Raw genomic sequence first — 26,521 nt, 5'->3', positions numbered from 1 at the left:
GAACCAGATCCCAGATGTACAGGAAGGGAGATAAAAGACAAATGAATATAATTGAGCTGTAGTAGCTTCAGGCCAATGGGATTAGTATGACAGAACTCTGGGGACCTGTGCTTCGCCTCATAGCTACCCGTCCCCTTTGGTGTCCATTAATGCTGAATAGAAAAGTAAAACATATTAAAGACATCAATAATCGTCATTAGAATCCAAGAGAAAGTAAGTGACCTCATTTGGAATGGTAACCATGGAGAGTACCACGGGACTTACGTGGGTGCCGCTGCTAATATTGAATTATTTGTCTTCTTTCGAGTAGAATGATATCATGGCACAGGGGTGGAGAGGGAGGTGGGGGGGTTTGATAGCATTGTAACAAAGTGATTGGGCAAAATGGAAAATATTACGCTCCCAATTTAATTGTAATGCTAGTGAGCTGTATTATGTCCCAGTATGAGTCTATCTTTGAGTAATTAGATGACATCAAATGTCCCCCTCATTTCCCTGAACAATGGAGCATCACATTATGGGTTTTCATTAAACCAAGCGTTCAGGGTTGTCTGCGTTTAAAGCCTCTGTGCATATCCCATCCATCCATTCAGACATAGCAAGAGCTGGAAGCCATTATGACACATTATCATACAGCACTTTCAGCTAAGAGCTAGCTGCCAGAGTCCCTTTTGCTTTCCAGTGACCTCTGGTGTGTGCCCCTCACTCCCCCACTCGCGGAGCTAAAGGCCTGGAACACGACGTCGCCTCTCCTGGGTCCCAGTCAGACGGCCATCTGGGCTGCAGACAGAGCAGACAGGCCGGGGAGAGAAGCGTTTGGGTCAGGATGCAGCCGGATGTCCAGACAGACACACACACAGATCAATGCAGTGGGTGTGGATGAGGGAGTAAAATGAGCATTGATTTGCCAGAGGAGAGGCGGCAGACCAGGCAGGGTGCCACAGGACAGGAGTCAGGGATGCACAACACCCTCTCAGGGCTCGGGGGTGGGGTGATGAGGCGATGACGTCTAGCTAGCTGACTGACTGCCAGGGATGATGGTGTGAGAGGACATGACACAAGAGATGAAAAGAATAGACCATATGTTAAATCTCCATTTACATAGTAGTTGGGTAAACAAAACCATATGTTAAATATCCATTTACATACTAGTTGCCTCTTTAAATGGCCAATACATCAGAGAATCTTTTAATGATGTTGAATAATTTGGCTCCTAAATTCTTCAACAAAAGCTTTCTCTGTAGCATTTTTTGGAATATGTTGTCATAAACCTGGCAAACGTTGAGTGACAAGTAACCAAACAGTGTGTTTTGTATGCATTGTTTACTGTTATGACAGGTGTAAGGAGGTATTTTGACATACAGTTTATGCAAATTGCTCACTTAGCCAGAGTTGTCAAATTGCCGGTTGAAGCTGGAGTGCTATGTGTCTGTTATGACTTTGTCATGTTTATGACACCATTATCACACGGTTATGATGAACAGCTCCATTAAGCGCTACCCATTTCTCTAAAGGCCAATGCACACGGCGTGCGATTTTGTCGCACCGCGAATTCGATTCCATTGTTTTGAATGAGACAATGCACACGGCGTGCGATGCGATTTTGTTGCACGACAACATTCGATTCTCAATTCACACCACCGAAGTCGGACCACACAGGCTGAGAATCGAATGTTGTCGTGCGACAAAATCGCACGCCGTGTGCTTTGGCATTAACATCTCTAACCAGCTCAGCGGCCTTGCGGTTAGAGTGTCCGCCCTGAGATTGGGAGGTTGTGAGTTCGATCCCCGGCCGAGTCATACCAAAGACTATAAAACAATGGTACCTGATGTCTCCCTGCTTGGCACTCAGGGGGATAAGACCCTGCGACATACCAGCTTCATGTCCAGGGTGTACTTGTACATCAAGCCACCTCATGCAAAACAGCCCTATGGGCCATTAGACTCGAGAACCATCGGTTCTCAAGGCTACTTACTTCTAACAAAAGACTGGTGAGAAATTGGAATATCCTCAAAGAATAAAAGTTATGTGGCCTCCGTGACATACTGTGAGAAACATAATGAAAGCCTAAGATAAACTATCGAGACAAGCTCTCAGTGCTTCTGCTAATGACTCTGAGATGTTGAAGGAAGAGGTGAATGGTTCAACTCTGCCATCATTAAAGCACGTTGACGAAGATGGTAGAGTGACACAGGAGACCCTACCAGAGCTTCACAAAGCTCTTCTACAGATGTTTTCTCTCATCTCTCCTAACCTCCGTACTGCATGTTCTCTTCGGTAGCGTTCTTGATCTAGACCATTTTCTCATAGAGAGAGAGAAAGAGACATGGAAAGAGAGAGAGAGAGAGAGAGAGAGAGAGAGAGAGAGAGAGAGAGAGAGAGAGAGAGAGAGAGAGAGAGAGAGAGAGAGAGAGAGAGAGAGAGAGAGAGAGAGAGAGAGAGAGAGAGAGAGAGAGAGAGAGAGAGAGAGAGAGAGAGAGAGAGAGAGAGAGAGAGAGAGAGAGAGAGAGAGAGAGAGAGAGAGAGAGAGAGGGGTGGGGGCGCATATTTATACAGAGTGGAGAATGGAGGAAATGTCTGCAAAAAAATAAATAAATCTATGATTCCTCCAGGGCAATTGCACATAATAATATCCATCTTGAAAAAGCCAAATGACAGTATGACAAACCAACCATGTAAACATATTTGTTCTTTTTTATTTAACCTTTATTTAACCAGGAGGTCCCTTGAGATTAAACATTTTTTTTGAGGGAGACATGGCCAAGAAAGCACACCAACAGGTACAAGTTACAAAATTGGCAAATAAAACATAATAAACAACAGACAAGAGATAAAAGATAAATATTAGGAGTAGCAATTGCACAAAACAAAATATTAAAATCTAAACTAAAAACCTTCATGTTTTGCAGCAGTTATGATTAAACACAAACACTTCTATCAATGTCTTTTCATCCATGAACTATTATCTTATTAAATGTTTTATCTATTTACTTATATTTGGTTTTATTCATTGTCATTTTTATTTTCTTACTATGCTCCTCTTGCTGTATTTTTTAATAATGTATGTAAAGCCCTTTGAATTGCCCCTGTTGTATGAAATGTGCTATACAAATAAACTTGCCTTGCCTTGCCACATTTCTTAGGAGTAGCAATTGCACATTTCTGTCACACAATTTCCAATCAGAGCGTTGAACTCTCTCAGGGAGACAAGTTTATTAAGCTTTAGTTTTAACATATTACACTGTTTTACCCTAGCTATTTGGGAGCCTTAAAATGATCTTAAATTTGCAAATTTTTGTGTGTTTTATGCCTCAAATCAGTCATGCTGGGCATTCTGTTGAGAGATCCTGAAACATTCTGCCCATCAAGCATATAACATGAATGCTTTATAAAGGCAATAAAACATGCATTTACAGTTGCTGCAATTACAGGCGAATCATTCCCCCATGCTATCCCGGGAGCCTCAATCTCTCATAATTACAACAACGTCGACACATTTCTGCTTTATTATGGATGAACAAAGAATGATCATCATGGGCAGTGTTTTCATTGGATTTTTAAAATGTTGCTTAGTTTAATGGCCAGGATAAGAGTTAGGATGGTATTAGCATAGCAGGCATGGCAGACAGGCAGACAGGGTTGACGGCTGGTCGTGCCAGGCATATGAGGCCTCGTGCCACAGCTGCAGACATCCACAGAAAGCAGACAGATGGGAGATGTGTCACACTGGTACGCAGGCTTTCATGGATACATTACAACATGGAGGCATTAAGGTGAAGAGTCACACATTCAGATTTTGTGAATACAATTGTATTGTATTGTGTCACTGAAGTACTGAGAGAAAATTATTATGATTTTACTAGGACTAAGTAGTTTTTGTTGTTTGAAGTCTTTGGTTTGGCTAGAAGACTGCTGTAGGAGTGGAATTCAAAATAAACATATTTTTATTTTCATCTTAACAAAAACATGAATGAATTCAATGAGCTCTTTCAACTGAATATGTGACACAACCATGAAACTGTTTGCACAAATAATCCTTCTTGAATCATAACAGAGAAACCAGTATTATTGAGAGGACACATGTTAAAAGGATTGTGAAATACAGTATGTGGAAGAATAATCTAGATATTAGTGCAGCAATCTGAGATTCAAACAAAAAGAAAGTACTCTCCCACTACACCACTGTGTTTGGTAAGCAGCTGAGGGAGGGGGCTGGAGACCACTCCAAAAAGTAAAGACAGAGCTATGGTTGTAATGACTACCCATCCATGATATCCAAATTATAGTTTTAACCGTGCTTTGAAGCTATACAGTGTTTGTTTACAATTACATTGTTTACAAACAATGGAGTAAAACAAGATAATATTTTGAGTTTTGATAGGGTAAGTCAGTTGAACCAAGTTCATGAGGCATTGAAACTTTATATTCTTCGAGATTAATGGCCATATATCATTAATTGAAAAGTCCCCAAATGGATCTACCAATCTCACATTGTCTCATTAAAATTATTGACCACACAGATGCCAAGGAATATAATATGTGTTACATAAGACCCACAAGATTAGCTATTTGTATGCAAATGGCCCATGGGTACAAGAATTCCTACATCCTACAAGCCAATGACCCCAAAAAAGTGAAATGAAACCAGAACTCTGAAACAGAGAGGGCTCATTTAATTCACTGATGCTGTTCAATTACTTGAAAGCTATGCAGCAGTTCTTCCCTCCAAAGACTCACTGATGCCAACTTACTCCTTACTTAACTCCATGTTTTTTTTGTAATATTATTTTCACTCACAATACATTGAGATTATCAGTAATAGCCTTTTTACCCCACAAATATCTACCCTTGTAGTGGGGAAACATTATTATAATTATTATCATGTGTGGCGAATGCAATGCAAGGGATAGCAACCAGGGAAATTTGCTGCAGAAAGCAACAGTAATCCACCACAATCTGAATTACAAGTTCTTAAGAGGCAGCTAAAGTTCAGTCTCTCTGATCCTAGGACTCAGCGCTCGTGTTCAGCCTCGGAGTTCATGATTAGTGGGGTTCAGCTGTGTTAAAGAACTGGCGGATCGAGGATTCAGGTGAGCATTACCAAGCTGAGACGCAAACAAAACATTAATCAGAAGAGAAGAGGAGAGGCTCCCTCTCTCCCCACTGGAACACAATGCGGTGTGCATGTAATGACATTGATGCCATTTTGCGTCAGACACACACAGAGGAGGATTATGGGATAGTGGCTCATTGCTTTTCGATAACAACTGTCTAATCTCTTGCCAGTTCACCCCCGGGGGAGGAAGACTGCCCACTTTCAAAACATTGCAACTTTTCACCTCAGATAAAACGACTCCCCTCCTCCTGCCGCTGCCTCTGTCTGCCCCTTACCAGAAAGGGGGGCGTGCCCTCCTCCATCAAAGAGATTGGACAGTTTGCCCACTGCTCGACTGGAGGAGAAGCCCATTTTTACCCAGGGCTGTCAGCTTGAATTAACTGTATGGCCTAAATCGTTCAGTAGAGCCACACCACCATTACCAGGACTGACACAGTCACAGGCCTTTCTATTATCCCAAGGTCTTTTTGTTGCCCTCCTTCACTCCTGTATTATCCCTCCACTCTTTTCCATCACCACTACAGAATAGCCTTTGAATGAGGTATGATAGAATGTTAAAATGTGCTGTTGCCTTGTATATACTGACATGGCAGTACAGCCTGTATCCATCCATCCATTCATAGGCCCAGATTTCTTGTCATTTGAAATGACCATATCCCGTGTGGTAGATACCACACAGTAGCTCATGTGCTTTTAACAAACCTCAACTATTTCAGGGTTTCTCTCCCGATTAAGAAAACTCATTCCTCCAACATTAAACATCAAACATCAAACATGCTAATTTAGGGTCCATTGATTTACATTGTTTGGGTTAAAAATGCCAACAGTTAGTGGTTACTGACACTTCCTAGATAAAGTGTGGATTGAAGTCCTTTCCTTGTCCATACACTCTTTTCATGGTAATATGTGATTTTGTAATTTGGGTGAAAAATCCCTTTAATCCTCTGTGCGATTCCAGAGACTTGAGTGGCAGGAACCCCTGGTGTACCCATGGCCTACGATAATGTTCCCCTCCTGATTGCTCTCTCCTCCGGTTTAGTGCTGGCTTTATGGAGCATGATATGAAATAAATCCATTTCAGTCCCCGAACAAAGGTGTGGGTACGACTTCTCCCACTCATCTGAGGGAGTTCCACCACAGCCAGGATGAGGGGGCATCCCAGATAGGATCCACTAATCAACCCTGGCACAGGGATGGGTAGGTGGGAGAGGAAGGGTGAATTTACTCACAACACATCTGTTATGAGGATCACAGGGTTGAAAAAACAGAAAGTTGCCTTGATTTTGTGAGGCAGAACCATGCAGTGCTGATTGACCATGTTCCTATCCCCCCACACAGGATCCCAGGGGCTGGGGAGAGCAAAGAGGGCATTACGGGCTCTGCAGCGTTCAATCATCTTGTCATCCCACTGCTCCAAATGATCAAATGTCAGTGTGTTTGCAGTTAAAAGATTAGCACTCCTATAAACCCCTCAAATACAAATAAAGCACAACCACAGATGTGGGTTTGTTTATCCCATCTGATAGATTTTTGTGAAAAAAAGGATGTCGGTGGAGTAGGGATATGTCTATGCATGAATGAATGCATGCGTGTGTGTGTATGTTTTGTGTGTGTGTGTGTGTGTGTGTGCGTACGTGTGTGCAGGTACATGTGTGTGTGTGTGATGTGTGTACGTGCTATGGTTGTCGTTATGGAGATCTGTAAATGTAATGAATGTATCAGCGATCTTTGATCATGGTGGAGAGTTCTTTGTATTAACCACAGTCACAACCTTTTATGGCTGTATGGACTAAGAAATCCAGAAATGAAACCCAACGGGAGAGAAAACGTTCAAAATGCAAATTATAATCTTGTTTTACCACCTATACACACCTCTCATCTCCCCTTATGTCAAAAACATGGACCTCGGATGATTAGATTGGAGACCACAGGTCAGGTGAATCTATTATTCACCTTGTTATGGGGAAAAAAGGCACAAAAAAGACCTCTGGTTATGTCATTAATCATTAATAACACTGATCTAATGGGGCGGCTGTGGCACAGGAGGTAGAGTCGCCGTCTAATGATCACAAGGTTGGCAGATCAGCGGTTCGAATCCCGGCTGGCCACATGTCGAAGTGTCCTTGGGCAAGACACTGAACCCCAAAAATTGCTCCCAATGAGCGGGCCGGCGCCTTGCATGGTAGCTTGCCGCCATTGGTGTGTGAATGTGTGTGTGAATGGGTGAATGAGAGGCCGTTGTAAAGCGCTTTGGAATAAGGCGCTATATAAGTCAGTCCATTTACCATTTGATCTTACTTTGATATTGATATTATTGAGATTGCATTGAGATTAGATATCAAAAGGATTCACAAACTGCATCTTAAACAAATGTGCTTTCAATATGACATTTATATACTGTTAAACATACGGTAATGTCATACTACTTCATAATTCCACTTTCCTCCGCAGACTGTACTTATTGTAAGGGAATACTCTGGATTTAATTTCGTATGAATGTTAAATATATTGCTTGTATCGTGTGTGACATTGTAGGTAACACAGCAGTAACACAACTTTAATATCCAATATACAGTATGTTCATATTACTAGACTTGTCATTAACATCACTCCCTTGATTGATGTCTGCTGTAATTTATAGGACAACGTTTAGAAACATCTGCTTAGCATCTTAGCATCTCCTATGACCTTGGCTGTCATGTTAGCAGGCATGGGCGATCTGCATGCTGGGCGGGTTGATGTGCTGCAAGCCTCTGCTCCATGTATGCATGAGCAACTTTTCTCACTCAGGCTAGTCACATGAAAAAAACATCTGATCGTCTGAGACATGCAGTTTTCACCCCCACAAGGCCTTGAATGCTGAGACAACGTTTCACCTTTACCAAGGTGCAGTCACCTTGCTCATCACAATGAGCTCCCAGAAGAGAGCCAGTCAGGTTCTTCCCAACCACCCAGTCCCCAAGACAGTGCATCAAAGAGATCTGCTTGTAGATCAAAGTGGACACAGTTAGCTTAGGTTAACATTCGCAATCACATTGATGAGTTTAGAAAGAAACCAGGGAAATGGTAATCATTGGTATCATTGCTCAGGACTGTAGTCACTACCTATCTTCCACTGTAGATTGAAGACCCATCTCTTCAGGCTACATCTGTAAATGTCTCTACTATAAATACATTTAAAATGGCCCCTAGTCCTAGCATATCACCATAGCATGGTCTGGTGAAAAAGTCTACATGTAGGCAATTCTCAAGTCACGCAAATGACCAAAAAGGTTCTTTCTTTTTTTTTTTCTTAAGTGTTTTCCGTTCAGTTAAGAAAATCTATTAATGAGATATTTTGTGTTTATTTTGTGTTGAAAATTATGAAATATCTTTATGAAATGTTTTGTTTACCTTTTTGATGTTTGATGTATGTACCTTTAAGGATTGATCACCTACCTGATATTGAGCTAATTACTGTGAGGATGCACCTGGTAGATGGCTTTATATAGGAGATCATTATGTGTGTTCACCAGGGAATGGTGGATCTGATTATGTTTTGAATCGCACAGCGGGTTGCAGTGTATCGTAACGTATTACTTTAAGAAAGTCAACCTTAGTTTGGTTTAGTTTAATAAATTGTTTTATTTTATAATTCCGACTACGAGTGCTTTCATGGAGTGTGAATTCGGGAAACATCTACCATAACCTCAGTGACTAAATGGATGTATGAGACGGGGATTAGCCACTTCAACGAGAGTTGATGTGTTGAAGAGCTCACTCAATATAACAAACAACAGTTTTAGGATCACCATATACAGTACTTTGTGAATTGGATTCACTGTATCATCTGCCATCCTGCTTCAGGCTACTGGGTTAGTGTTCAAAAGCAAGGACTGTGTGATCATCTAATTATGTGTAGTTATGTGTTTTTAGTATGTTGATGTTCTATCAGCATGTTGTGATGTGCTAAACATGCAGCTTCATAGCGAGGTTCTTTGTTATCTGCTAACTAGCTACCAATGCGATGGTAGCAAGCACGTCTGTTTTGATTCAGAGAGTCTTCTCCACGGACCCTCACCACTGGGCCCCTACTGTTCTCCCTCTACACCAAGTCTCTTGGCTCGATAATCTCCTCACACTCTTCCTGTCCTTCCCCCCTCTGACCTACACGTGGCAACCCGTGTCTCTGCATGTCTCACTGACATTTCAACATGGATGTCAGACCACCATCTCAAGCTCAACCTTAACAAGACTGAGCTCCTCTTCATCCCCGGGAAAGCTTGCCCTCTCCAAGACTTCTCTATCACAGTCGAGAACTCTACTGTAACCCCCTCCCCGACAGCCAAGAACCTTGGAGTGATCCTGGACAACCGACTATCCTGTGCGGAGAACATTGCAGCAACGGCACGCTCCTGCAGATTCTTCCTTTACAACATCAGAAGGATACGACCATTCCTCACCAGAGAAGCAGCGCAACTATTGACCCAGTCACTGGTCATCTCCCGCCTTGATTACTGCAATGTACTCCTGGCTGGGCTCCCCGCTTCCGCCATCAGACCTCTGCAGCTCATCCAGAACGCTGCTGCCCGTCTGGTGTACAACCTCCCCAAATTCTCCCATGTCACCCCTCTCCTTCGCACCCTGCACTGGCTCCCGATAGCAGCTTGCATCAGATTCAAGACCCTGGTGCTTGCATACCAGGCAGCTAAAGGGACAGCCCCTGCCTACCTGAAGGAAATGGTCACCCACCAAACTCCAGCCCGTTCTCTCCGCTCCTCCACCTCTGCTGGCCAACTGGCCCCACCACCTCTACACCAACACGGCAGGCATGCTCCCCGACCACGTCTGTTCACGACACTGGCTCCCCGATGGTGGAATGAGCTTCCCACGGCTGTCAGAACTGCAGAGTCACTACCCATCTTTCGTCGGAGACTGAAGACCCATCTCTTCAGGTTACACCTTAACTGCTCCTCCTGAGACTTCGACTGCCCCCCAGCACTGTGTCTCCTGAAGACACACGCTTTTCCCCCTTTACTGTGTCCCCTAAATATTCTATTGCCCCCCTTGTACTGTTTCTCTGCTTCCCCAGTGTCTATAAAAAAAATCCTTCTATCACAGAAACTGCCAATGGCCCCGGGCCTGATCTGGATTATTCTTCCTGCTACGACTGGTGGATTGATGATTCACTTGCTTAGTCAAATGTATTGAGTGTAAAGGCCAATGTACACGGCGTGCGATGTAATCGCACCGCGAAAATTCGATTCCATTTGTTTTGAATGGGACAAAGCACACGGCGTGCGATTTTGTCGCACTGTCAAATGTTGTGGTGCGACGGATTATTGCGTCACAATGGGACAATTGGGAAACTTCAACTGGTCTATCTAAATTAATTGAGTCACTCATAACGGGGAGAGAGACTGGAGCATACATTTTACACGCGTCCTTCGGTCATAGACAGCTAGCTTGCTGAGCATCAACTAATTTTCCATAACGTAAAAAGGAGGCGGTTGGTTGTGGGTCTACGAGATACTGCAGTCTCACAATGAAATGAGAGTTCAACTTGGTCAACAGTTGAGGCTGTAGTGTACAGGAGGACCGCTCCAGGTAACTTACTTCAGGTTGAACAGACAGGAGTTTGACGTGGATCTGGGAGAGATTGGAGCCTTCGTCACCAAGATGCCAACCACATTGCGAGAGTATAAAATATGTGCTTTAAGGAGGGTATTGTAGTGCCAAAAAACGAGAGTCGTAGGCGGCGTATCAAATGACAAAGCTGAACATTTAATGAAGGACATGAATGATTGTCAACAACACACTCAAGCAGTAAGTAGTGAAGTGAAGTGAAATTTATTTATATAGCACTTTTCATACACAAAGACAATTCAAGGTGCTTTACAAAAAAAATTCATTGAAAGACAAGCAGCAAAGCAGTGCATAGCACAAAAAACACACATTAACAATTAAAATAGAACATTTATAAGACTCCATTATAACACTTCCACTCATGCCTTCAATCAACTCATTTCCAAACATTCATAACATTCATTCACAGTGGTTCACTTACTCAAATCCTTCGATTAAAAAAACATTCTCTCCATCACTTAGTAATCACATCCACGTACCTTCATCTAACTGTTTCTACTTACAAAGACCTTCCATAACACACAGATCATTAATAATAACATTTAGTAGAATTAAAACTTCAGTAGTTTAGTAGCAGTTAAAAACAAAAGTAAACTTCAGTAGTTTAGTAGCAGTTAAAAGCAAAAGTAAACATAAAGGTCTTTAACTTGGATTTGAAAATGGGCAAAGTAGGGGCAGATCTAATGTCTTCCGGGAGTTTATTCCAGCTATGGGAGGCATAGTGGGAGAACGCGGCTTCACCATGTTTTGTTTTGGTCCTAGGAACAATTAGCAGACCAGTCCCTGATGACCTAAGAGATCTAGAGGGTTCATAGTAAAGAAGCAATTCAGAGATGTAATGTGGGCCTGACCCATTGAGAGACTTATAAACTATTAGCAGAAGTCTATTCTATGACATACTGGTAGCCAATGTAGAGATTTGAGAACTGGTGTAATGTGTTCGACTTTCTTGGTTCTTGTTAAAACTCTAGCAGCCGCATTCTGAATGAGCTGTAGTTGTTTGATAGCTTTTTTGGGAAGGCCTTTGAAAAGACTGTTGCAGTAGTCTAACCTGTTAGAGATGAAAGCATGAATGAGTTTTTCAAGATCTTGTTTGGACATATAGCCTCTAATCCTTGCTATATTGTTTAGATGATAAAAGGCAGATTTTCTTATAAACTTGATGTGGGAGTTAAAGTTCAGATCAGAGTCAATAATAATGCCAAGACTTTTTACCTGGTCCTTTGGCTTCAGAGATAAGGATTGGAGTCTTTCTTCTTTAGCACCAAAGACAATTATCTCTGTTTTGTCTTTATTTAGTTGGAGGAAATTCTGGCACATCCAATCATTTATTTGCTCTAGGCACTGACACAGTGCGTCTATGGGAGCATAGTCATCCGATGAGAGGGCTATGTAGAGTTGGGTGTCATCTGCATAGCTATGGTAGGCTATTTTGTTTTTTTGCATAATTAGGCCTAGTGGGAGCATATGAAGGTTAAATAGGACAGGACCTAGAATTGAGCCTTGGGGTACCCCACATGTCATATTGGTTTGGTCAGATGTGTAGTTACCAATGGAAACAAAGTAGTTCCTATCTTGCAGATAGGATCTGAACCACTCTAAGACCGTGCCAGAAAGCCCAACCCAGTTTTCCAGTCTGTCCAGTAGAATTTCGTGGTCAACCGTATCGAAAGCAGCGCTAAGGTCTAGTAACACTAGAATTGAGATTTTACCTGAATCCGTGTTCATTCGGATGTCATTTATAACTTAAATGAGCGCGGTTTCGGTGCTGTGTTGGGGTCGGAAGTCTGATTGGAAAGGATCTAGGAGGTCATTAGAGGATAGGAAGGTATTGAGTTGTTGGTAGACAGTTTTTTCGAGTATTTTGCTTATAAAGGGAAGATTTGATATTGGTCTGTAGTTGCTGATTATAGAGGGGTCAAGGCTACGCTTCTTTAGCAGGGGCTTAACAACTGCAGTTTTCAGAAATTCTGGAAAAATGCCTGTATGAAGAGAAGTATTAATTATAGGTAATAATAGGTCGGTCGCCAGGCCGCTGTTAACATTTTTTTAAAAGCTTGTTGGCAGGGTGTCAAGGCAACACGATGAGGATATACGGCCTTGTACCGTTTCTTCTAATTTTTTGTAGTCAATGACATTAAACTGAGTCATGTTTATTGAGCTCCTTTTCTGTGGGTGCCGTGTAGCCACATTTCTTCTTGAAGCGGAGCCACTTATAGTTAGTCTGATGTTTATAATTGTATCCCTAAAGAAGGACGTAAATTCATTGCATTTGACAGTGGATAGAAGATCAGGGGCAATTTGTGGGGGGGGTTAGTCAGCCTATCAACAGTGGCAAAAAGAGTGCGAGCGTCATTGGTGTTTTTTCTAATAATGTCGGAGAAGAAGGATTGTCTGGAATTTTTCAGTTCCTGGTTATAGGAGTGAAGACTATTTTGATAGATTTCATAATCGATGTGAAGTTTAGTTTTCCGCCATTTGCGCTCAGCTTTTCTACAATCTTTTTTTTTGTTTTTTACAGAGGGTGCGTTTCTCCATGGTGCTTTTTTTCTTACCGGAGATTAGTTTAGTCCTAATAGGTGCTACAGCATCAATAGCCTTCAGGGTTTTAGAATTGAAGTTATCTAGGAGATCATTGACAGAGGCTGAGGAGAGGGTAGGGGCCAGAGAGAAAGCCTCCAGGAACAGTGTACTGGTACTCAGAGGCGCCCCGTCCATAGAGGCAACCAAGGCAATTGCTTGGGGCCACCAAACAAAAAGGGCCTTTTTGTCAAACTAAAACTGTCCTTGGATGAATGTATTTTCAATGGAAATCATGGCATTCAGCGTTCAGTCGCTCTGAGTCTGCTCGCGCTGCGCATACATTCATCCAAGGACAGTTTTAGTTTGACAAGCTAAACAATATGAGGGTAGTTAAGAGTTTAACTACTTTTCATTGTGAAATAGCTAGTTTGGTAAAGTATTCCCTGCAATTACGGCGTTATTATATGATCTATAACACCACGGACATCCATATCCGTAACCACTATTGATTGGCAGTATCCACGCCGCTGCCCCAAAACCCCCCTAGTGGGGCCCCGCCCCCTTCTAGCTTGAAATGGACTTCTAGCCCCGCCCCCTTCTAGCTGCCTCTCAACTGTCAGCAGCAATCATGAAGCGATCGCACATTTCTGGTCACCAAAAAAGAAAAAAGAAACGAGAAGACAATGAAAAACGACACCAGGATAGTGGTAGGTGGATAGAAGCTGCAGAGTGCAAACATTTAAATAAGATGCAGAGTGCAAAATAAGTAAGATGTCTTAGGCAGGCAGACAGACAGACAAGCAGGCAGACAGACAGACAGACAGACAGACAGACAGACCCAGTGGAGTCATGTAAAATGTAAATAAGAACACCAGCGGTTTCAGAATATACTTGTTTATTGATTTTTTTATTTATTTTTTTATTTATTTGTTGTTCTTGCTCTGTTTGATATTACATATTAATGTTGCTGTTTCAGAATGTGAAAACACCAGCAGTTTCAGAATGTAAGTGTGTTAAGAGTTCTAATAAGCACCATTGTGAGTTGATATTTCATTATTTATATTGCTCCAATTTGATGTTACTACACATGGCTCCTTTGTTGATCAAATACTCGGACGTGTGTGTGACTGTTAATTAATACATTATGACATTTATAATGAATTCCTTTGTTTCAGACAGTTTTTTTACTTACACACACGAGCGCGCGCATATGCGCGAACTTCGTAAAACCGTATTATATTTTAGTGTCAGGGAAATAAATAAATTTAAACATTTCCACATCGTCACCCGCCTAAGACCCTTACTAGGGGCCTCCATAATGTTGTTTGCTTAGGGCCCCCAAAAGTCTAGGGGCTCCACTGCTGGTACTCTCATTGATGTGACGCTTTTTGACGGTTTGTGATCGAATAAGAGCGACAGGGGTGATCTTCAGTTCAAGAAAAATGCAGAGATGGTCAGACAGTGCGACATCACTAGCTGAAAGAAACGATGACTCAAAGCCCTTAGTGATAAATAAATCTAGGGTATGGTCTCGATTGTGAGTAGGCCCAGAGACATGTTGTGACAGATCAAAGGTATCAAGGAGGTTATTCAATTCTTTGGTATTATTATCATTGGGGTTGTCTATATGAATATTAACAGTCAGGTTCTATGGAGATTATAGAAAGGAGTTCAGAAAATTCATTGAAAAAGCTACTAGAGTATTTTGGTGGTCTGTATATAATCAAGAGTAAGACAGGGGGAGAGCATTTCAGAACAGCGGCAAGATATTCAAATGATGAAAAGTCTCCAAACAATACCTGTTTGCATTGAAAAACATCAGAGAAGATAATAGTACTACTCCTCCCCCCTTCTTACCGACTCTGGGGGCGTTGATGTAGTTAAAGTTAGGTGGGGCTGACTCATTAAGAACATATTCTCTGTTGTTTAGATCAAGCCAGGTCTCTGTGAGGAACATGATATTGTCACGATCCAACTGTTCCTAGTTGTCATGGTAAGCTCAGGGGGTGTTGATTGGCTACCCAGGGTACATGGGGGAGTGGCTTGCCTGTTGGCGGGTGGTTCGAAAGGTATATTGAAAGGTGCTCATTTGCTACCTGGAGAAAAGGAGAGTCCTGGAGAAAAGGAGAGTGGAGAGAGTTGAGAATGGAGTTAAGTGAGAAGAGAAATACTGATTGAGACGCCTTATCTAGAAGAGAACCCCTTGGACAATTATTATCAAGACTATTACTGTGTGGAATATTGGATTACCCCCGAGGTCGTGTTGTGTCGTGTCCGGTTTTGTTTGTTTTGTTATATGTCAATACTGAATGGGAAGGAACACCCCACTGAACGAACGTGCGGCTGTTCAGTATCCCCGCGGACCACGCCACGATACATCGGAGCCAGGTAAGCCATTTCCCCTTAACATCTACCTGGGTGCTGTCAGCTAACCCTGAGCTAAACAACCTGTGTCCGGCCTCGGCCCTGTGTGGGAACGAGCCCATTGAATATCAATGTACGCACATTGCTGTTGGGTCGTGACAATATCCAATTCATGACTCGTAATCAAATCATTTATCAGAAGCGATTTGTTTACAAGTGATCTAATATTGAGCAGAGCAGCCTTAATAATTGTAGTGCTAAGGTGTTTTGGCAAGTGCTCTTCGGGCTGTCTCTGGGGGACAGATACTAGGCTTGATCTAGGAACAGAACGTGCTGAGAGGACTTTGTTTGGTCTGGAAGTAATCAGGGTGGGGATGGCTAGAATCGCTTCATGACTGGAATGCTGTATGACCTTGTCCTTGGAGGGGGACGTTGTTGTCGCTATTTCAGGTCGCTGTTTCAGGGTTTCAGTAGAATAAACAACTCCGGTACCCGAACTCCCAACCCATATTTCAGTGGGTGATGTCAACACGTGTGGCTTTTAAATTGACTTGACTTTAGTCATGTTCCAAGTCCATTTTTTTTATGGTAGCAATACATGGAGACTAGCCATTAATGAGGATGACTCAGATTATGTACCTTAGAAGGCAAGGTGATCAGCATAGTGACCATATATTTCAGCTCGGATCAATGTCTATTATACCAGTATAACTTTGCATACCTGCATTCTTATGAATATGTTGGTTTTGTTTTTGATGAAATACGTGCTTTAGGGAGGGTATTAAGTTATTTAACATGATATGTTTAATATGTTTAATATGTTTAATATGGCATATATTTTACATGTGAATAAAATATGACAAAAAAGTATTATCATTGTTGTTACTGGGTTTCCGTTAACCGGTAATTACCGGTCTTTGTACGACATATTTAAACCTCTTCGGTCATAATGTCTGGTGAAAATAATTCCCTTTAAGCACAATTTGAATACAATTTGCTAAAATTAATTTGTCACATATTCTGATTCCTTCTACATTAAAAAAGACGAATATAAAGGCTATATTTTTTATTTTATTATTAATGTGTAGACTAGCCTACGCGATGAACAACAGCGGCAGGGTTGCCAGATGGGATTGACAATTTACAGCCTAACTAGTCCGCTAAATAACCGCTAAACCCAGTAGCCCATTCGGCGGTAACCCGCCCCATCTGGCAACCCTGTCCCTCAACGGCGCGAGTAGTTTATTGTAGTTGTGAGGGAGAAATTCGTCAGTTAATTTAGTTTGAACTAGTCTAAATAAAACCACTGCAGTGACCGGAGTCAAGGTTATCTGCGTGTTTTGTTCCGCTCCCGAAAAAGGGTCCTATGTTCCCTGCTCCAGCGAGTTAACGTGACGCCATAATGCTCTGTGTTGATGAGTGTAACTCCCTAGATAGATCATTTTCGAGATGGAATTGAAAATCTTATATTCCTAAAAGAACACCAGTGACAGTGTATATATATATATACACATTATTAAATATTTTTTCTATATTTTTGTCAAACGAAATCAAATAAATACAGTAGAGATATCAATCCAAAATATAGGCTTTTATTGCAACCAACTAATTAAACTATGTTTGTGCATATGGTTCAAATTACTTCAAACAGTAAACCTAAATAATAACAATAATAACAATAACAATAATAATTAAATTAGGCCAATAATAATAATAACAACAACATAGGCCTACTGGACAACATATTTACTTCAAACAGTAAACCTAAATAATAACAATAATAACAATAACAATAATAATTAAATTAGGCCAATATTAATAATAACAACATAGGCCTACTGGACAACATAATAACCTCCTCCTGATTATTTGTTTGAATGTGTAGGACATCACTGAAGGCCTAGGTGTGAGATGCACGGCCCGCCACTGTCCCTACTATTCCCAAGCATAATATCCAATCACATCAATGATTCGTCCGTCAAAAACGAAACAAAAAAAACATACACACACAAAAAAAGTTGTTTGTGTTATTTGAAATGTAGCTAATGTTACACTTGTAAGTCCTGCAGTTAAACATGTGGGCATGGGCAACGCGTTGATGCAACCTAGGTCTAATGGGTTATTTACCACCATAACGTGACACTGGGGACTTTTTTTGTTGACGTTTTTTTTGCGCTCCGGGACCTCTCATAGGGCTTTCACACCGGCAAAGAACCGTGCCGGTTCGCATTCGCGAACCAAGTCTGGAACCGGCCGGCGCGTTCAGACCGAAGCTCAATTGGTTCGGAACCTGAAAAGTTGGTTCGCAGCGGGCACCAAAAAATAGTGGTTCTCAAGCGTGAACCAAAACGTAGAACAGTCACGTCGTCAGAGGGTGTGTCATATTCTAGGCTGCAGAGACCAGCAAGGAGGAAGTAGACAAAATGTAATCTAATGTAAATCTAATCATTAGTGATCCAAAACAATATCAAAAGTGTCATTATTCTCTCTATCTTCCTCACATGCTCAGCAAACACACACACGCACACGCGCGCGGACATGCGCGAACGCGAATTTCGTAAGCCATTTCTATTCCAGTAACGGAGCAGCTGATTAGTAAAAGAACGCGTGTAGAAAGTGTCTTTTGTTTTGTTTCACAGAAATTTTTGTTTATTTCAGATACTGTAGTGGAAGATATTATCTTCATTTCCAGTGAAGTAGCTGCCATCTAGTTGTGAAATGTTTGTTTATCCCGCCCCTTCATCACCCAGTGTTGATAACGCGGATGGTTCAGGTTACACTGGTATGAATGCGGGCTCGTTCGCCAGACAGCACCAAGGTTCAGAGGTTTCCGAACGCGAACCGGCACGGTTCTTTGCCGGTGTGAAAGCCCTATCAGAGGCTTTGGTTGCCTCTGTCACCGGAGCACTTTTTGCTCCGGCACCTCCAGATTTACAAATTAAGCACTGCGTAACTGTGTTAGCTGGGAGATAGCCTTTCACTGGTATTTCTCTCATTTGGATATGGGCTATACAATCTTCCAATCATGGACGGAAACAACTTTAAATTTAGTAGTTAATTAGCCGGGGAACATAAGACCGGGGAACATAGGACCCTTTTTCGGGAGCGGGGAACATAGGACCCTTTTTCGGGAGTGGAGAACATAGGACCCTTTTTCGGGAGTGGAGAACATAGGACCCTTTTTCGGGAGCGTGGAACATAGGACCCGGGGAATATAGGACCCTTTTTCTGGAGCGGGGAACATAGGACCCTTTTTCGGAACCGGGGAACATAGGACCCGGGGAACATACAGTAGGTACGCTCCCCAATCGAGCATGTAGGCACAATATGTCCAGTTGTATCTTGTAGAAATTGTGGAAGCAAGGCAAGCAATATTGGTAGAGCCTATTGTAATCAGCCTGCCTGGTCCGACTACGTAACAATTGAGAATGGAATGTTGTGGTGCGACAAAATCGCATCGCACGCCGTGTGCATTGGGATGAGATTTTATCATAGACTTCAATGGTGTGAGTTGAGAATCGAATTTTGTGGTGCGACAAAATCGCATTGCACGCTGTGTGCATTGCAATCGAATGTTGTCCGGCGACAAAATCGCACACCGTGTGCATTGGCCTTAAGTGGCTTTGGAATAGGCTAAATGCCCCAAAAATGTAATGTAAAAGAGCGATTTCCTCAGGTATTTGGAAATAAACAAACATATATTTCCTCAACTATTTTCATTACACATAATTAGAAATCTTACAATCTGCACTTTCATAAAATTCAAATACAATAATTTTTTCTTATGATGACTGATGGATAGATGATTCACATACCTAGATAAATGTATTTGTTGTAAGTCACTTTGGATAAAGGCCTCTGATAAATGGCAAAAATGTAAATGTAAATGTAAATGCTGTGTGTTCTAGGAGTGCTTTCTCCTGCCTCTTTCCATTGCTACTCTTCCAGTTACTCTTCTCCAGGTAGTTGCTTCAAAAGAGGATGTTCTTCATAAACGTACATGGTAAAATAAGGGTTCATCAGTATCAAATTAAAAAAGCGTGTAAGCCGAGAGCCAATCATTAAAAGCCCACCTGTTCTGTCTGTTGTGCTTCCTCACTTACAGCAACGTCTCAGAGCAACAACAATGTTAAGATCTGCGATTCTAATACACACACCATCAGACACACACATGCACGCATGCCTCAGGTCACCACAGAGAAGCACGGCATATGGTGCTGAAGCATCTCCAAAGTGGCTGCTACGGAAACGCTAGGGCCCGCAGGATTAGGGTGTGTTTAGTTTCCACACGGAGGGCCGCCACCCTCCAGATTTGAGATCAGCTCTGGGCGCAGACAGAGGGGCTTACAGCCTGCTGTAGCGTCTAATTAGTTTTTATGGGGCTCGCTTTTTCATAGTCATAGCGATGAATCAATAAAGCAGCTGTATCATGGACGCTCATTGAATTGTTGGTGGAGTGTTAATAGCTATGCTACCCCTTTCAGTTAGGCTTTTAGAGATGCTGCCATAAACTGTCCATTGTCTTCTACATTCAGATGAGTGGCATCATGGCTATTCATATCCATCATATGAAGTGTAGATCAGCCAATCAGTTGGTTGGATCTAGACCCATAGATAAACAGAGTTTGACAGGCTATTCCCCATCTTGGCACCAAACGTTCCATCACAAGAGCATTCTTATTTGCAGGCAGTTTAACTAAAATAATACACTCATGGATTTTCAGCTGCCAACATGGCTAGTGTTGCCAGTGCAAAATCTGTGGCTATTGCCTATCAGTTGGTTGGATCATAGAATAGCTTTTCTCCTGGCTCTTAGGCAATGCCATTTTTGTTTTGTGTGAGTATGCACCATTATTGGTAAAACACAGTCTGTTATAATTGGAAACGAAACAGAGCAAAAAATGCTTTTGTATTGAAATGATACGCATTGGACGGATTGATGGCAGCTGCTGGATTGAAAATCAGGTGTAGTGCTAAGGCACAAATGTGTACATTTCAAGCCTGCAAACTGCGACACTTTAAATGAATGTGCAATAACACTATGTGCAATATGACAACCCTAGGGTACATAAGGTTGCAGAGAATAGGAAATGTTAGAATAGGTATAGCATAGCATAGAGTACAGCACAGTGTTTTATTTGTACAGTATAGTATAGTGGATAGTGTACATAGCCTTTATTTATGTAAACCAGCTCCTTTCCCTTCTTGTTTTTTTCCTTTTTTTTTTTCTTTCCTAACACCAGGGGAGCCCCCCCCTCTCAAATTTCGTTGTTTGGTACCTGTACTATATCAATGACAATAAAGACCATTCATTCAAGCCATTCTGAAATAATAAAACTGATCATATTAAATAATAGATTAAATAATTATCTGAAAATGATAATATTTTGTGGCTCACGTGAGGCATCCTACTCTTTGAGTTTTCATCATTCCAGATTTCATTATGTTGTACATGACAGAAAATACAACATCACTCAAGATGGTCTGTTCTTATTGACAGAATCACTGTACTCAGGCAGATCAATATTCCTCATAATCCACACGGTGGTGACTATTTGCAAAGGACTTTATTGTATTGATTGATCAATGTGACATTTCTCACAAGTGTCCATACTCACACCTGAGTTCAGTGTGAGATCCACACACAGGAACTCTTTAGGGAAATGTCAGTTATCTACTGTATTTGTCAAGCTTACTCCTGGTGTGTGTGCGTGTGCGTGTGCGTGTCTGTGTCTGTGTGTGTGTGTGTGCTATGCAAATGCAAGAATAGGGAAGAGAGAGGGGTCATGTCCCTCTGGTAAACAGACAACAGCATTTCATCCAGCCTCATGCCAATTTAACCGATGCCAAAACATAGAACAAATCCACCTATTCAAAGACAATGTTGCCTGTTTTGAATAATATTCTGATGCAATCTCCATACAACTTCAGACGGAGGCTCACAGTGAATTAGAAACATCAGATTAGCCATTGTTGTTATGGCTCATTTTCATTCAGACATAAATTATGCATCCAGTTCTCCCTCTCAGACCTGAACCCCCCCCCCCCCCCCCTGCACACACACATATGCACACAAACACACACACACACACACACACACACCCACACACACACAAATACAAACACACACGCACACAGGATCACAGCTGGTTGAGCCAATATCTGATCTGTTGCTGTGTGAAGGAGCTGGCGAGGCATCACAGGCCATCTTAGCTCTCCGCCGAAGCAGCAGTACCAGGGCCAGTGTACAGATGGTTGATTAGAAAACTTGCATGCCATTCTGAATCCCTGAACAGCCCTTCCGGAGAGACAGAGAGAGAGGGGGAGTGAGAGAGAGAGAGAGAGAGAGAGAGAGAGAGAGAGAGAGAGAGAGAGAGGTGTCTTATTCGTGATCTTAATAACCAGCCCTCTCTCCCTCCCTCCCTCCTTTCTTCCCTCCCTACCTCCTCCCTCCCTTCCTCCCTTTCTCCTCCCCTGTCCTCCATCTTCTTGGAAGGAGAAGTTCTTTCACTCGTTGCTTTTGTTGTCTTCTCTCTCACGTTGCTGTTCAATGTTTGGAAGACAGCTCAGTTCTATCCTTTGTTCCAGACCACACAACAACAACACAATCCATCTTCGTTATTCAACCACTCCTTTCTATTCCCACTCTCTCATGCCTCTAGGGATTTTAATGTCAATATAGATGCGATATTACGTCTTCATTAATAAAACAGTGTAACGTTTGTTCAGTTCATTGGAAACTTTTCAAGATTCTAGAGCTGTGGGTTTTAAACCTACACAAACCAATTTGTGCAAATTGTTTTGATTAGTTTTCATACTGTGTTCCTATTCCAATGGGAACTTTATTTGAGCAGATGAGGAATGTGTTTCCATTTCAAGTGCAGTGCTGCCACTATGACAGATGTTTTGACTTTATTATTGGAAGAAATGTCTCCTTCATTGGTTTGATACACACACACACACACACACACACACACACACGCACACCCGAATCATTCTGAACACATTCTTTTAACAAGTCATTGGAATTATGACTATGGAATGCTTTCTACCTTTAGCTAACTTGTTCATGTGACTTGGAGATAGGGAACTAGAAGAGATTGGGGTATGTGACAAGCGACTTAGTAGTAGGCTACACCCTTTGGTATTTCTTAATGATACAAGCGACAGTAGATAGATCAAATTGAACAAATTAGCTGTGACTGATTGGTTGCAATGTCAAAGAGGACATACAGTGCCTTCGGAAAATATTCAGACCCCTTAATTTTTTCCACATTTGTGACATGGAATGTGTTTCACTGATGAAAAGGTTGACATGTCAGCTAATTCGCACAAATGACCAGAAAGCTTGTTTTTTTGTTTGTTTTATGTTTTCCGGGTTTTTTGTGCCCACTCGATATAACAAACAACAGTTTTAGGATCACTAAATACTTTTTTGTGATACATGGCTTGTAAACAAACTTTTCAAAGTTTTAGGATGAGTTCAAAAGCAAGGACTGTGTGTGATCATCTAACATCTGTGATCATCTGTGTTTTTAGCATGTTGATGTTCTATCAGCATGTTGTGATGTGCTAAACATGCAGCAAGATGTTCATAGCGTTGTGCCTTCTTAGCTGGTAGCTACTAGCAGTTGTTTTGGGTGTGTTTTGATTCAGAGCGAGTTTCTCCCATTCTCCGTATGAGGTGTACCAACATTCAAATAAGCATATCTTCAACTATTTCCAGATGTCATATGATGACACATCATTTGAAAGCTTACAATCTGCACTCTCATAATCTGGAAATAAGACAGAAAAATGACCTTGCCCTACTTAAGAACTTTTTCACCAGACCCTGTCTTATAGACTCAATTTAAAATGGATTGCATAAAATTAATAAACAATTAATCAATCCACACACAATAGGCCTACCCCAGAATGACAAAGTGAAAACACGTTTGTTGAAAATTCTGTAAATGTATTCAAATTGAAATACAGAAATACCTCATGTACATACAGTAAGTATTCAGACCCTTTGCTATGAAGCTAACAAATCACTCAGTAAATTGGATTGAGTCCATAGATCCATGTTATGATAATAGTTCATGTACTTTTGGAATAATAATATCTTTGTTCTTTTAGGGTCTCTGTTTAAAATTGAGTCTATAGCACAACAAAATGTGGGGAAAGTTAAGGGGTCTGAATACTTTCCGAAGGAACTGATAATGATACAAAATGAACAATTGTAGAGACATGCTAGAGCTTGTTGATAAGTATCGTTGATTAAGTATACTGTATGTCAGACAGGGGAGGCTGGTGGAGGTAGAAATCAGAGGACAGGCTCATTGTAATGCATGGATTATAATGAGGAATGGTATCAAACTTTAATACCATTCCTCATTCCATTCCATGCATTACAATGAGCCCATCCTCCAATGTCTACACGATGTGAAATGAAGTCCTGATTGAAATCTCCTCCTCGTATTACGGAGGTGAGAGCTGCATATCTATATCTCAACCCCAAATACCCGTGAGTCATTATCACTCATGCCCCAGCAAATCTATTTACAGAAACCACTGCCACTTCAAATTGGTGGATTACTCTTTAGTCCATACAATTTAGAGAATGCAGAGCATTTCCATCACTGCGAGCCCTCCAATCAATATGTCGATAGCTGCATCTTTCCATGCTGGCAGGTATTCTCGGAGCTGGTTTTAGGCTGCTATATTAGGGTGGGCTGGTAAAAATAATAGCTGGGCAACTTGGGCGGTTTGGTAGCCCAGACGTTAGAGAAGCGGACTAGTAGCCTGAAGGTATATGTGCAGTGTATCAGTCATATATACATGTTTTTGCATTTCTTTGAATCCATCCATCCATCCATCAATTCATCCATTGGCGGAAACTCCACTAGGGACAGGGGGGGACATGTCTCCCCTACTTTTAAAACCTAGATTATGTCCCCGCCCCCCACACACTTTTTAAACGAAAAAAATTGTGCGTTAACTGAAAAAAACTAGGCTTAATATGCTATTGTTTGGCCAGCCATCATATTCCGGCTGAGAATGTGAATTGAGTTGCTGATTTTGTAAGCTCTGATATGTTATACTCCAAAAGATTGCCACGGACGAGTAATGACAGCTTCTATCATCCCTGGTTCTATGCTATGCCTATGGCATCTTTGGTCGCGGGAATCAGTCACGGACACTTTTTTTTTTAAATGCTCAGGATGACAAAGGTGCTGGCCTGTTATGTTTCTCAATAGGTTCTGTTATGTTTCTCAATAGGTTCTGGGTGTACACAATAATGTCGGATCCAGGTGCGGTGTAAGTAAAGAATGAGACGGAGATGTAATAAAATAAAGATTCTCTTTACTGAGACGTATGATTCATAGGTACAAACATAAACTCTTAGCCGGACAACAAAAAGGGGAGCAGTAGGGCTCAGCACGTAGGTAATAACAACTCAGGCACTGCGGTCAATAATAAAGTGCACGAAAACTAAAGATTGAGCAAAAGGGCTCCAACGGCGGTACAAGGTTGCAAACCAGCAAACAAAGTCAAAGTTCAAATTACGTTCCGGGTAACGGATACGTGAAGTGGTAATACATACACAGGGTTCTGAAGCATTCCATACGGTGTGACACAAGTGATCGACTGACAAGGGAACAAGGAAATGGGACACACCTAAATACACTGACAAACACTCACAGGTGACAACAATCATTCGATAATTAGTCCAGGGCTGGAGCACTGTCGCTCTTCGACCAGTAGGGGCGATGGGGAGTCCTCTTCGCTGACCCCCCTTGTAACAGTGCCCCCCCCTGACGAACGGCACCAGAAGTTCACCCGGGTGCCTCGGGATGGAGCCGGCGAAAGTCCGTGATGAGGCTCGGATCTAGAATATCCCGCCGAGGCACCCAGGTACGCTCCTCAGGCCCATAACCCTCCCAGTCCACCAGGAATTGGAGACCCCTCCCCACCTTCCGGCAGTCAATAATCCTGTTAACCGTGTAGGCAGGCTGTCCATCAATGAGACGGGGCAGGGGGGCGGGGCGGGGTGGAGGGGCCATGGGGGAGAAAACAACGGGTTTGAGGAGTGAAACATGGAAGGTGGGGTGAACTCGCATGGAGGGTGGGAGTAGCAGTCTGTAGGCCACGGCGTTGACCCGCCGCACCACCTTAAACGGCCCCACGAAGCGAGGAGCCAGCTTGCGTGACTCCACCCGGAGGGGGAGGTCCCGGGTAGACAGCCAGACCCTCTGACCAGGACGGAAGACCGGGGCCGGACGGCGCCTGCGGTTGGCCTGGCGTTGGGACCTGTCCGAAGCCCGCACAAGCGCCGCCCTTACCCGCCTCCAGGTACGGCGACAGCGGCTGACATGGGCTTGGACCGATGGTACAGCTGCCTCCTCCTCCTGCTCCGGGAAAAGGGGGGGCTGATACCCGTACTGGCATTGGAAAGGGGAGAGGCCAGTGGAGGAGCAGAGGAGGGTGTTGTGGGCGTATTCAGCCCACGCCAGCCGCCGGTTCCATGTCGCCGGATTGCTGGAGACGTAGCACCTCAAGACCCCCTCCAGGTCCTGGTTGACGCGCTCCGTCTGCCCATTGGATTGGGGGTGGAACCCGGAGGACAGGCTGACGGAGGCGCCAAGGCTGGTGGCGATAGCCTTCCAGAACCTGGAGGCGAATTGAGGACCCCGGTCGGATACCATGTCCAGGGGTAGTCCGTGCACCCGGAAAACGTGCTGGACCACTAGCTCCGCCGTCTCTTGGGCCGTGGGGAGTTTGGGGAGGGGGATGAAGTGCGCCGCCTTGGAGAACCGGTCTACCACCACTAGTATGGCGGTGAACCCATCAGATGGGGGTAGACCCGATATGAAATCGAGGGCTATGTGCGACCAGGGACGTTTGGG

Source organism: Nansenia antarctica (genome assembly GCF_963989245.1).
Source record: "Nansenia antarctica genome assembly, chromosome: 1".
Lineage (NCBI taxonomy): Eukaryota > Metazoa > Chordata > Actinopteri > Argentiniformes > Microstomatidae > Nansenia > Nansenia antarctica.
This window is presented reverse-complemented; position numbering follows the sequence as displayed.